This window comes from Scyliorhinus canicula, unplaced genomic scaffold, assembly GCF_902713615.1.
Source record: "Scyliorhinus canicula unplaced genomic scaffold, sScyCan1.1, whole genome shotgun sequence".
Lineage (NCBI taxonomy): Eukaryota > Metazoa > Chordata > Chondrichthyes > Carcharhiniformes > Scyliorhinidae > Scyliorhinus > Scyliorhinus canicula.
Window position 1 is genome coordinate 1 of NW_024055840.1, and position 14,804 is coordinate 14,804.

Sequence of the window (14,804 nt, forward strand, 5' to 3'; positions counted from 1 at the left end):
TAAAATAGTTATATCAGGGCAGTAGAGAGGCGTGCTGTGGCTGTCGTCAAAGTCACAGTCGCTGTCTCTGTTGTGGCAGCATGTGGCGTTTCGGTGCGTGGTCTGAAGTCAGGGGGAAGAGTTCCGGTCGAGTCCGATGAGGTGCTGGTCTGTGAGGGGGAGGGTGGAAATGTGTCTCTTGTGGGCGTTGCGCGGTGCTCTGCTGCGTCTAGCTGGACATGGTGTGAGTGGTTGGACTGTGTTCCATATGCCTTTAACTGGTTGATATGGAACCAGGCAGTCTTCCGTTGGGGTACTTTATCTTGTGAACTGAAGGGCTGATTTTGTGCGCAGTTGAGTACGGGCCGGAACATTTTGTGGCCAAAAACGTGCAGGGGTTGTAAACAGATAACATTACCTATTGTCCAACCTGAAATTCTGTGGAATGGACAGTCCTGTCAAAACAAGCCGTGCTCTGTTTCCTTTTATTTCCCAATTTAACTGCGGCTGCTAACTGAGCCGACCTTACAGTTTCATCTAATTGCTTTACTGCTGTCTCGTGTGTGAGGGCCGTCACTTCTGGGCTGGTCATGTCGAGTCCTAAAAGGAATTCAGATCCTTTCATGGGGCGTCCGGTCATGAGTGTGTGTGTGGTGAAACCTGTTGATGCTGAAACGGTATTTCTTAAAAACATAAGTGCGAATGGGAGCACTGAATCCCAAGTTGAATTGTTTTCCTGGACCATCTTTCTAACGGTCGATGTTAGAGTCCGATTCATGCGTTCCACTATTCCGCTTGACTTGGGTGATACGCAATGTGGAAATTTTGTTTAATCCCGAGTATGGTCAGGACGTACTTCATGACCCGCCCTGTAAAATGTGATCCCTGGTCTGATTCAATACTTCTGGGGAGTCCCCATCTAGTAAAGATGTGGTACGTTAGGATCGTTGTGTCTGTCTTTGCTGTGTTTGTATGAGATGGGAACGCCTCTACCCATTTCGTAAACGTGTCTATGACCACCAGAACATATTTGTAGCCATTCCTGCAAGGGGGAAAATGGACCTATAAAATCGATCTGGAGGTTAGTCCAGGGGCCATTAACGGGGCGAGTGTGGCTGAGTTGTGCCTTCTCAGAAAACCTCTCCGGGTTATTCTGTGCACAAATCAAACAGTTCTCTATGTAGTGCGTTACATTGTCTCGTAAATTGGGCCACCAACAGAGCTGCCTGAGGTGGGCTGTGGTAGGGTCGATCACTTGATGTCCATGACCATCATGGAATAAGGCAATCATTTGATTCCTGTCCTTCTCAGGAACAACATACAACTTGTCTTTGATAACCACACCCTCATGTGTGGTCAGAGCGTGTTTAAACTTGTCGTAAGGGGGCAAAAACTTTCCACTACTAATCTCCCTGAGATTGCTGTCCTGTTTTTGTGCCTGTTCTAGGTCCTCAATGTCCATCTGTGAGACCTGAACTGAACACACAGGGGCGCTAGCTGGTGCGCTAGCTGGCGGTGTCCAAAAATGACCTCGCCTGGAGCCTGCTTTAGCCAGTGCGTCGGCTTTCACATTTCCGGGGGGGGGGGGGCGATGGTGGCTTCTAACTTTAATGATGCCATAAGTCCTATCCTTTGCCTGTTCTAGGATATGGCAGAGCAATGGGGCTGATGGAAGGGGCTTTCCATCCGCGGAAACAAAACCTCTTGTCTTCCACAGGGGTAGAAAATCCGTTAAACTAGACATATAAATTATCCGAATAAATATCTGCTGGGCTGGGGAACGAATCTGGGTGGTCCACTATGTATGCTATGGCCGCGAGCTCTGCTGCCTGCGTGCCGAAGCGACCGGGTAACTTTACTGCTATCTCCTCTAGTGTGCGTCGCTACGCATCTTCCACATAAATGCCGCATCCAGTGATGCGTTCGCCATCTAAAACAGTGGATGAAACATCGACATAAATCTTCAAGGGGCCACAAGTGTCTGTGTGCTGGGGGCTTTGAGTTGAACTTTCTATCTTCCTGGGGGCGTCTTAGCAATGAAGCGACCTGTGTTGTGGAGGGGGGCTACTATTTCGCAGTCATGGGGTTGTCCTGGGTATTGGAGGTTGTCTGCTAAAAATGTGTGTGTCCTGGTCTGTTTAACTGTTATGTCCCGTCCCTGTAACAGAAGTGTCCACCTAGCTACTCTTATCTGGCTCACTGAACCGTCCTTCAGTCGTCCGTCTAAAAGTAACTGTGTGGGGGTGTGCTCGGTCAGAATGGTGATGGGGTTGAGTCCGGTAATGTAAGAAAAGTATTGTACTGCCCAGAATACTGCGAGTAGGTGCCTTTCGCAGGCTGAAAATCCTTGCTCTACTGGGTCTAACAGTCTGGAGGCAGAAGCCACTGGTCGTAGCTGCTAGTGCCATTCCTGAAGGAGCACGGCCGAGAGGGTCAGATCTGTGCTCGCTACCTCTATTGCATAGGGGGAGAGCGGGTCTGGAACTTGTAGTGCAGGTGCTGCGCTAAGGGCTTTCTTCAAATCTTCCACAGCCTCTGTATGCTGCGGAAGCCATTCCCAAGGGGCTCCTTTCTTAAGGAGGTCTGAAAGTGAGGCTGCCTTGGTCGCAAAACCATCGATATGTTTCCGACAATGTCCAACCAGTCCTAAAAACGACCGGAGGGCTGAAACATTTTGGGGAAGGGGCAATTTGACGATCGAGTCAATTCTTTTGAACTCGATCTCGCGTTTGCCATGCGTGATGATTGTTCCCAAACACATCACTTTATTCTCCAATAGTTGGGCCTTTCTGGGGTTAACTTTACATCCGATTGACTGTATGAATTGTAGGAGTTGAGAGAGAAGTGTGATGTGCTCTGACTTGGTGTCTGTCTGCAGTAAAGGTCGTCCACATACTGTACCAGACATTCGGGTCGGGAAAATTTTGCTAGTCCATTTGCCAGCTGCCGGTGGAAAATGGAGGGGGAATTGTGGAATCCTTGTGGGAGGCATGTCCACGTGTACTGTTGACCTTCAAAAGTGAAGGCAAATTGGAACTGGCACGCCTTTGCCAATGGGATTGACCAAAAGCCGTTGCTAATGTCCAATACCGTGAAATCCTTGGAGTTGAGTTCCTGCTTGAGCATGGTATCAAGACTTGTTGCTACCGTGGGGGCTACTGCTGGGGTAACTTTGTTGAGTTCCCGATAATCAATGGTCAGAAGCCATGATCCGTCGGGCTTCCTCACTGGCCAAATAGGGGCATTCTTAGTCGAGGCTACTGTCCGTAGTACGCCCTGCTCTAATAAGCTCTCTATAACCTTTCCAATTTCTCCCTCCGCTTCTCGTGGAAATCTATACTGTCTTTGTGGTCTCGAGTCAGGTCCTGTAATCTGAACTTGTCCAGTCATTCTGCCACAGTCGTGCCGGTGACTGGCAAATGCTGTCCTGTGCTCGTTCAAAACTGCCCTAACCTGTTTCTCCGTGCTAAGCGTGGTCGGGTCAAAACAATAGTCTCCTACTGCGCTAATCCTATGTTCGTACTCACCAACTCTGAGCGTTGCGGGTGCTCTGTCTGATTTTGCCATTCGCCAGACACATTGATTGACTGTGTCGAACGACAGGCTGTGGGCATTCATAAAGTCAATGCCCAGTATGTGTTCTGCTGTGTGGGGCAGATTAACTGAAACACCGGGGTGTCTGGTGGAGATATTCCCTCGCTGAATTGGTACAGGGGCTGTAATGGTTCCTTGCTGCGAGTGTCCTGTAAATTCGCTGAGTGTTATTGTGGCTGTAGCGGGCCACATGTTTGCCTGTGGTGTAGTGGAGGAATTAATGGTTGTGCGGGACCCTCCTGTGTCCCAGAGTAATTCTATGGGCTTTCCCCGAATTTTCACCGTGACTACCGGTCGTCCGGATCGGTCCCAGAGGGTGTCACAGACAGAAGTGGGGGAGCCCGAACACCGTCAGTCCGTTCCGTCCACATTGGTCTATCCTGACTGCGTCCCTATACTGTGAATGGGCTTCGCTCTGTTCATGTTCAGAGTTCCTGTCTGCTGGCCTCTCTGAGATTTCTACGGGGCGATGCATTCCCGACTAAAATGCGCTAACTGTCCGCAGTTAAAACATTCCTGTGACTTCTCTGAGAGGCTGTTCTTTCCCTCATTTACCCATGCGGGGTTTTGCTGTGCTCTCACTGCCTGAATATCTGCTGCAGCCTGAGCTTCTTCAGGAGTGATTTAAAGTTGAGAATACCTTTGCTGAATCCCTGAGATGGAACCCTGCATTTCTCACGTCACAGTGTGTTCTGAGACACCTGGGAAATGACGCTGCATATACAAACAAATTATGGGCTGTGGGTGCCTCTGGGTAGGTCAGCAGCTATATCCAAATTGACCTTGTGAAGCTGGTGGTGAGCTGTCTCCTTGGACAGCTGCAGTGCATCAGGTGTAGGTACTCCCACAATGCCCTTCCGGAGGGTTTTTCAGGATTTTGAGCCAGTCATAGTTAAAGAATGGCTGATGTAGTTTCAATTCAGGGCCGTGAGCGACTTACAGAGAAACCTCCAGGTCGCGGTGTTCCCAGGTATCTGCAACTCTTGTCCTTCTATGTGGTTGTGGTCGTTCGTTTGGAAGGTGCTGCCTAAGGAACTTTGGTGAGGTTCTGCAGTGCATCTTGTAGATCATACATGCTGCTGCTGCTATGCGTTGGTGCTGGAGGGGGTAGGTGTTTGTCGAAGGGGTAGCAATCAAGCAGGCTGCTTGTGTCCTGGATTGTGTCGAGCGTTTTGATTGCTATTGGAGCTGTCATTCGGACAACTGGAGAGTATGCTATTGCGTTCCTAACTTGTACCTTATGGATGTTGGACAGACTTTAGGAAGTCAGGAGTTGAGTTACTCGACACAGAATTCCTAGCCTCAAACCTGCTCTTGTAGCCACAGTATTCATATGGCTAGCACAGTTCAGTTTCTGGTAAATTGTCAGCCTCTTTCTCTTAATATGCTTACAGAATGCCTTGATGTTTTCCTTAATGCTATCTTCCACTGATATTTCGTTTCCCCTCTTTGATTTCCTAATTTCTTTTTACCCACCCCACTACACTCTCTGTTGCCTTGAAGGATCCTCTCCCGTTTTTAGGCCTCTGTATATACTATATGCTTCCTTTTTTAAATCAAACTCTCGATATCCCATACATTCAGGGTTTCTTGGACTTGCCACCTTCTCTCTTAAAGAAACATGTTGGCCCTGAAGGCTCACTATTTCACTTCTAAAACCTCCCAGTTTCCAACTGTAGATCCATCTGCAGGTAGCTGTTCCCAGTGTACGTTTGCCAGCTCCTGTCTAATGATGTCGAAATCGACCTTCCCCAATTCAGACACTTTATTGCTGGACGATGCTTAACGCTTTCCATAATTACTTTGAAACTTACAGAACTGTGGTCATTATCTCCCTAATGTTCGCCCACATACACTTCGACCACATGTCTGGATTAATTTTCTAGGATTAGGTCTAGTCCTGCTCCACCCCTAGGAGAACTATCTATCTGCTGGCAGCAAATGGTCTCCTTGATGCAATTTATAAATTCCAACGTGTCTGATCATTTCACGCTAAGGCAATTCTCAGTTATTACCGGCTAAGTTGAAATCGTGGACGACTGTAATCCTATTCCTCACATACCTCTCTGTGATTTGCCCACACACCTGCTCCTCTAAAAGCGCATTGTTGCCTTCTGGTCTGATGATTTCAGTGAGTTTCCCTGCTATTTGAACCGGGGCAGTCAACAGACTTCATCATGCATTTTCCTTCGTCAAAATGGGATGAAATATCAGGGGATGAATTTTACCAACCGGGAGCGTTTCCTCCTTTGCCAACCGGATTCTGGGCGCGATGATGTAGGACACCGTTTACGGTGTCATCACGCCGGTTTCCAAAAATAATTCACCCAACAAATTGCTTCCAATGGCAATCTATATTTATAGAGAATATCACTGTAGCACATTGGCCAGGGCACTGAGACGGAAGATCATTTAATTTGAATTGAGCCAGAAGATATTCTTTTTCGAATTTTACTGCTAAACCACGCAAATCTGTGAATATTTCGTAAGTGAAATATTCCGATTGAATGACTATAGCTGAGCCAACATCATACTCCAAACCAAACATAGACATATTCAACCGCCTTGGAACCCGGGAGAGCGATCTGAAGGATATCTCTTCCTCAGTATCTCCAGGACAACTCATGGTAATTAGATGATTGCTTAATTGGGGAAAAGAATGATTTGAGTGATGGGGCGAAATTGGGAAGACGATATGAATGAAACAAGTGATTATTATTTGTACTATAGTAGTAATGCTTAAAATAATGCTCAAAATGCAATGCAAAGTAATAAAAAGGACCGCGCAGTTATCAACTTTTGAGTACCAAAATGAGTTACAAAATGTTGATGACTGCGGTGCTCCTTAACTTTCAGGATAAAAATGAAAGGGTTATTGAACTTTACACTTTCTAATGAAGTTAGCATTGAACACTGCGGAGTCTGTGCCTGAGACATAATTGGTGCAACCGGGTGCGATCATCCCGCAAATTACCGGTTCTTACATCTTATAAGGAATCCTCACTGGCGCCCATTCCCTCAATTCGGTCTTCCACCAGGTGGACGGATGGATGAGTATACAACTGTGTTTTCGTCCCGGTGATATGCCCGTAAGGGGGGCCCCGCAATTTGATCGTTGATGTGATTTCCCGGACGATGCCTTTTGGATTTGTCGATGCGCAGGTTAGCATAACAACAGTGTTCGATGTTTCCACCTGAAACGAAACGAAATTTGAAAATGAACAAAAGACCTGGAACAGTTGACGCTGCAGTTACTTATTAAAAGGGTGCTATTCCTGTGCTAACGTAACACGGCAGGAATTTGTTTTTGCATTCATCGTTCTACTGTACACTGCCCTACAATATGGAATTTTTAAACGATTTGAAATTTTCAACAAATTAGGGCCAGAGCGTTCAGATCAAATGTTAGGAAGGACTTCTTCACTCGAGGTTGGTAGAAGTTTGGAAATCTCTTCCACAAACAACAGTTGAAGCGAGAACAGCTGTTAATATTACATCTGAGATCGATAGATTTTTGGTCAGCAGGGACATGGCCCAAGAGCAGGTATAGAGAGTTGGGCCACAGATCAGCCATGATATAATTGAATGGCGGGGCAGGCCCGAGGTGCTACATGGGCTACTCGTTTCCTATGTTCCTATGCTATTCAAATGCCGTTGACAGAAATTGAGACTCAGTGTGCTTTGATGTTTTCATTCATCAGTCGTTTTACCTTGGACTGATTTTCATTAGTTCGAAGCATTCTTAAAAAGGTCGTCCTCTACTGCTTTTTGATTCCATAAGGAACTATGACTGTAACTTTCTAACATTTTCCATAGGTTTCCACCGTGCTATTATTGGATGACGGCGACTGTGCAGAGTCTGCACGCTCTCCCCGCGTCTGTGTGGGTTTCCTCCGGATGCTCGGGTTTCCTCAGACAAGTAACAAAAGGTAATTTGGACATTCTAAATTCTCCCTCCGTGTACCGGAACAGGAGCCAGAATGTGATGACTAGGGGATTTTCACAGTAACTTCATTGCAGTGGTACTGTAAGCCTACTTGTGACAATCAAGATTATTATTATTATTATTACATACAAAGAACAGCGCCAATGCTGCAAATCACAAAGTAAATCCTAAATAGTCTCTGCCCACTTCTTACATAGAACCGGTACGCTCTACTTTAAAAACGTCCACCCACTTAGGGTTTACTTTAACCGACTGTACATATATAGAAAGACTTCAAGAGCTGCCGTGTATCAGTGAACTGAATACAACATGAAACCTTATGAATTCAATTCGAAAAGGACAAATAATGGGGAAAACAGACATTCTATGGGACATATTATTAGCAAGTGGAGAAATTTGAAAGAATGATCTACCCCAGGTTTAAGAAATTATTGTTTACAATTTATTCATGCTATATCCTATAGCATTTTTCATTCATTCTATAACCCTTGGTTACGGAAGACCAGGAGGACCCACGTTGAGACTCGTAGCAGTGTGGCACAGGGACATATTAATGAAGAGGCAGAGGGACACTTTCGTGTCTGTCAGAGTCTGTGAAGTAAGTTCATTGCATGCGGCCATTAGCGATATCTGTATCCAGGATCTCTTCTATGCGACATTGGAAAGCAGGAGTCTTGTCATTTGCAACCAATGAGCTATTCAAAGGCCTGAAATATGACAGGTTCTGATCTCCTCCCGAGAGGCTATCCCCTCTCACCTGCAGGTGGCGGTGACTCAGTGGTGTTCCCTTGCACTTCTCACAAGATTCCAGTTGTGTCTGTAAGTAGGGACTTATTGCTCTTTAACGGGATTTAATTTGAATCCCGTCACTACTGTTTGATGATTGCTGCAGTTGGCAGGCCACCGTGACTGTACGTCAGAACTGAAGAAGGGTGAATTTTTAAAACAATTTTGCTGAAGTTTTTCCATTTCAGGGCGTTAGCAGGATAGAATATTCAGTCAAGCAGAGGGGGTGGTGCTGGATGGAATTAGTTGAACTGATCTCTTCACGCATCTTCTCTACTGAGTAGCTCTACACTCCAGATGCTTCACTCGGTGTCTATCTCTACGTATTTACATTGTGTATTTATTGTATGTCCAATGATTTCCATATATGAAACGATCTGTCTGGACTGTACACAGCACAATAATTTTAATGGTACCTCGGTACACGTGACAATAAACCCAAATCCAAATGAATCCAAATCAAGGATACCCTCAGGCCGGCCTGGGCGTTAGAGGTATATAGAGACTGGAAGTCCACGTTGACAGTCCTTTATTGATCCCAGCCTTTCTTAAATGAGGATATATATCATCTCTCAGAAATGTTTCGAGTAATTTGCTAAGCAGTGTGGTTAGGCTTAGTTCTCTGGACGTAACTCGTCCACCCCATCATTCCTTTTGAAATAACGGTGCATGCTAACCGTGCTTTTCTTCTGCAGCATCGCTCCGATAGCTATTCAATGTTGGAAAATTATTTTCCAGCCTCTTGTTGTTCCTGGTGTTCTTTATAACCCATGGTTACGTTTCACATGGGCCTGGTGATGTATCCGATAAATAGGTTACATTTCTCTTCCTCACTACGTTCATATCATGGCATTGTTCGGGTTTGCCTCCTTACCTCCATTGTCTACTTTATTTCTCAGATAAATACAGGTGGAAAGTGTGCATTAACATCCATGTCCATGTATTTTACCTCCAGGTGCATGTTAACATTTTGGTCTCTAATTGGCCTTGTTATTTCCTTTCCTCACAATTTCTAGATCGCAACCACTCACTGCGTAAGGAAGTTTTGCCATATAGCCCCTTGTCCCTCTCTTGCCCAAAACTTTAAACCTGTCCCCGCTGCCCTCCCACCCCCCCCCCCCCCCCCCACACACACAAGTTATTGTACCATCAGCTGACATGGACAGGCTTTTCTTTTGTCCCTCTTATCTAAACCTGGCAAATCCGCACAGTCACCATTGCGTTTTAGGCTAGGAGATTGTAATCTAAAAGTGAACGATCAATCATCAATACAACATGAACGAACAAGGGAATCCCGCGCCCCCACCCCACCTCGTGCCGCAGCCAATATTGATCAATGAGGCAACAGCCCGGAAATAAATGTTCTTATCTGTGATTTCATTCTTGCTTTTGTAGCTTGCCTTGCCAACCTCCTGACAGTGCATTGCGCTTTAAAAGCATTTCATTATTAGAAAGTGGACTTAAGAAGTCATCAGTTCCGGAAACGTCCAGTATAAAGTTGTATCTCTGGCATAGTCACAGATGATTCGGCTGGAATGAGACAAACTCTCGCTTTCTTTGTGAAACGAGGCAGTTAATACCAAGCAGAACTCACGCGTTTCCATCCAATGATGCTTTTAACGCTCAACAAATCCGTTCACTTATCGCCACCATAATACATATAACAGTTACCTTGACTCTTTCTGCGGCGCAAAACAATAAGAATTGTGATTAGGAGCAGCAGCAATTTAATCAACACCAGCGATGAAGACAAAGCGATCAATTTGCGCTTTGCAGCAGACACTTCCTTCTTGCTGTCGTTCACACCTGGGGATTAAGAAACGATTGGTAATAATGACATCCACTCGATTGTTTTAATGAACTGAACACCATCTCCTTGGGTCATTGTAAAATTATTAAAACGACTTTTTTTTAAGCATTTAGTTTACCTTCCAGTTACATTTTATTTGTTGGGGATCTTTTGCGTTCCGCCGAGTGACATGTGATTGTGTGAATTAATCGACCTGAGGGTGCGTGTTACAAACTGTGCGTAGGGTTATCCACACACCTGAGGGAAATTTAGGGTCCGCCCTGTAGCACAATCACGACATCAGTCCTAATTCAATGATCTTGGAATAATCGAAGAGATAACTGGCGAAAGAGCTGTGATATGAAATATAACTCCATATCCATGTGTTGATTTTCTGATATATCTGCCGATGAGTAGATTCGTGTGTATGCACATTTGCGTATCAACACCAAGTCAAGGTTACACCTTTAATCGTTATCGATTTGAAATAAAACAAAGTAGTCATATAGACTTTGACAAGCATGAAGAAGAGCAACGACGACAGAAGAACGTTTCTGTCATCTTCGCACGGCGTTAACTTCATTGCAGTGTTAATGTAAGCCTGGTTGTGACAATAATAAAGATAATTATTATTAATGGAGCATAAAAACATAGCAGCAGGATTAGGCCATTCGAGCCTAAACGTGGTAATGGCTGGTCCTCTATCCCAACACTATAATCCAGCTGTCTCCTCATATCCGTGGACATCCCTACAATCTAGATATATATCTATTTCCGTCTTAAATATATTCAGTAACTTGGTCCCCACAGCTTTCTGTGGTCGATATTCCACATGTTAACCATCCTCTGAAAGAAAATGTATCTCGTTATATCAGTCCTAAATAGTTTAACCGTGTCCTGAGATTGTGACCTTTTGTTCTACACCCGCCAACCAGAGAAAACAACATCCTTGTATCCAATCTCCCCAATTCTTTTTCAATTTTTACATGCTTCAATTATATCGACTCTCATTCATCTACATTCCAGTGAAAAACGACCGCGTGAACCAAATCTCTCCTCATACAGCTATCCTGCCAATCCAGGAATCAGTCCAGTTAATCTTCAGAGCACTCCCATTATGTTCTTGGATAACTATACCAAAACAGCACACCATATTCAAGGTGTCGTATCACCAAGATCCTGTACAGCTGCAGTAATACATTCTTGCTCCTGCACTCAAGTCCTCTTGCAATGAATGTCAACATGTTAGTTGTTTCCTAACTGCTTACTGCACCTTTATGCTTGTTTTCAATAGTTTCATGTACTAGATCGCCCAGGTGCATTTGTAGTTCAACATTTCGTATTTATCAGCGATTAAATAATGCTTTGCCATTCTGCTTCTCCATATGAAGTGGATACTTCACATTTATCGACGTAATATTGCATCTGCCATGTATTTTCCACTCACTTAGCTTGTCTAAATTACTTTGGACCCTCTTATTATCCTCCTCAGCATGAACATGTGTCATCAACAAAATTGAAAAGATTATTTTAGCTTCCCTCATTCAAATCATTTATGTATATTGTGAATAACTAGGGCCATGCATTGAACCCCGCGCCATAACACTCGTCACTGGCTGTCGATTCGAAAAATACTGATATATTCCTCCTCTGTTTCCTGACTGCTACTTTTTAACCTGTGCCAATATAATACCCTCAACCCCACGGGCTTTAGTTTTGAATATTAACCTCTTTTGTGGGACTATCAAACCCCTTCTTAAAATCAAAATACATCACATCCATTGATTCATACTTATGTATCTTACTAGTTATATCCTCAAACATCTACAGTATGTTCGTCAAACATCATATATATATGTTGACGTTGTTTAATCATTTTTATATTTTCGAAGTGTCCTTTTGTTGCATCCTTTATAATAGACTCAAACATTTTCCCGGCTCCTGATGCCAGGTCAGGATTACCGGTCTGTAATTCCTTGTTTCCCCTAGCAGTATTTAAACAAAATAGCAGGATTACATTTTTTACACTACACTCTGTTGGGACTGTACCAGAATCTACAGGATTTTTGAAGACGACAAGCAAGGCATCCACCATTTCCATGGCCGCCACCTGTAGTATCCCGGAATGTAGATTATCAGGTCCTGCTGATTTATCAGCTTAGAACCCATTAATTTCTCCAACAGTATTTTTCTAGTAATAACACTTTCCTCCAATCCCTCCTTCTCACGAGACCTTTGATTCCTTTGCATTTCTGGGAAGTTATTTCTGTCTTCTTTAGTGAAGAGAGAAGGAGAGTTGTTGCTTATTTGCTCTGCCATTTCCTTTCCTCTGTTATAAAGTATCCTGTTATGGAACGTAGGACTTGCATTTCTCTTCATACGTCTTTTTCTGTTAATATATTTAAAATGGCACGTTTATGTTCCTTGAAAGTTTACTCTCATTCTCTATTTACCTCTCTTAATTAATCTCGTTGTCCTCCTTTACAAAATATTGACCTTCTACTAATCCTTAGATATGCTCTGTTTCTGGTAGCTTTATAGGACTCCTCTTTCGTGATCGGTGGTTGGGTTACATTTCTTGTGTCGCGTTTAAACCAGAAAGCATTGCATACCCGTTGCACTGCATAAATTCGTTCTTTCAATGTTAGCCATTGCCTATCCACCAGCTTCCCCAATTCACCTTAGCCAGTTCATATCTATACCTTCGTAGCTTGTTTTGTTTCATTTTGGGACCATAGTTTCAGATCGATTTCATCACTTTCCATCCCAATGAGGAATTCTGTCATGTTATGGTCATTGTCACTGTGTCGTACAACAAGATTATAAATTATTCCTTCTCATTGTACCATGCCAATTCAAGGATAGCATTTTCTCTAGTTCGTTGCTCAATGTACCGATTTTTAAAAAATCATCTCGTACAAAATCCAGGAATTCATTTGACGCAATATTACTGCTAATTTGACTTTTTCAATCTCTCTGTAAATTAAAGTTACACATGATTAATGTAGCACCCTTGCTGCATGCATCTTGTAATTTTCTGCTTAATGCTATCATCTACCTTGCCACTGCTGTTTGGAAGCCTACAGGTAACTCCCACGAATATTTCCCACCCTTCGTTGCTTCTGAGCTCCACCCAGACGAACCTCCATCCAGATTTTCTAAGCGAATATTTTCTCCCACTATTGCAATATCATTCAAAACTAACATAATCACACCACCCCCTTTCCCTTTTTTCAGTCTTTCATAAATATTGAATACCATTGGATAACCAATACCCAGTCTTGATCACCGTGCAGCCATGTCTTCGTAATTACAAAAATATAATTCCTGTGTGTCCCAATTTGCTTAGTAAATTCCTCTACCATATTGCGCATCATACGTGTATTCACATACTGTGACTTGAGACTTGTCTTCTCAACATCTTTACATATAATTTTTCTCTGGCCCCCGTTTCCTCTGCCTTCCAACTTTGGTTTCTATTTTTCTGGAATGATTGGTGAATAAGATAGCGAGCAAGATAAGTTATGAAAAGCAATTCATGTTTCAGGTGAACACGCGATTGTGCAGAAGGAATAATTGCATGAATTGGGATAATCAAATCCACAGGTAATGAACAAAGGGATGAGGATTTCCGTGGAAGAGAAGTTAAGGTAGAGTAAATGGGATATAAAGGAGGTAGAAATAAACAATCTTGGTGATAACACAAATGTGCAAACGAAAATTAAACTTGTCGTCAAATGAGGCACCAAGATTGAAAAATGTCTTACTCAGTTCAAACAATTACCAGCAACTAAGACAACGGTCATGAAATAGTATTTGTGACGGCAATCGAGATGGCTTCAGTCGTCCCAACATTCCCTTGCAGCGAATCCCTTACCTACCGTGTTTGAGGAGTTAAAACCAATGGGTTGGCTCACTAGAGGCGATGCAATGTCCCCTGGAAACTACGTCATTTGATTCCGACCAGCCCTTGAGGAAGTGAGCAAACGAATATGATGGACAGTAGGACCCTTAGTGTAATGTGTTCACAGACAGAGAACAAAGGGATGCCCAAGCATGGCTCCGGGGATGGTAGCCTCATGGTGAGAATGGTGAAAAGGATGCTGGGTAACCAGTGGCCCAGGATGGAGAAATGCAAAGTGACCAATTAGGATATAGGGCCAGGTCAGGAAGTGTATAGAATGACCAATGGGAAGCTTATATGTGAATCTTACTGTGATTTTGAATATATCTGTAGAGACCCTTTGTCTTCCCAGTCTCTCTTTATCCTGGTCTCTGCAGAAGACAGTATGCATGTCCTGTGGTCCTATGGATTGAATCAGCCTTGCAGGTTAATTATTATTAAATGATATGATACCTGCAAATCCATCTCAGATTTTATTGAATCTAGACTGACAGCAAATTAATCAGGGATTAACAACCTGACGCCAGAAAGCTCTATGGTGCTCAACAACGAGGGATGGGCGGTATTTCCGCCACTCATTGGAGCGGATGTGCTTTCTTCTACCCGATATTTCGGCCAGTAGGTTTCAGAAGAAGCAGTTAGATATAGCAATTAAGGCGAATGGGATCAAAGTATATGGGGGAAAGTGGGAATAGGCTATTGAGTTGGATGATCAGCTATGATCATAATGAATGGCGGAGCAGGCTTAAAGGGCTAAATGTCCTCCTCCTGATCCTATGTTCTATGGTTCGGTGTTTCAATAACAA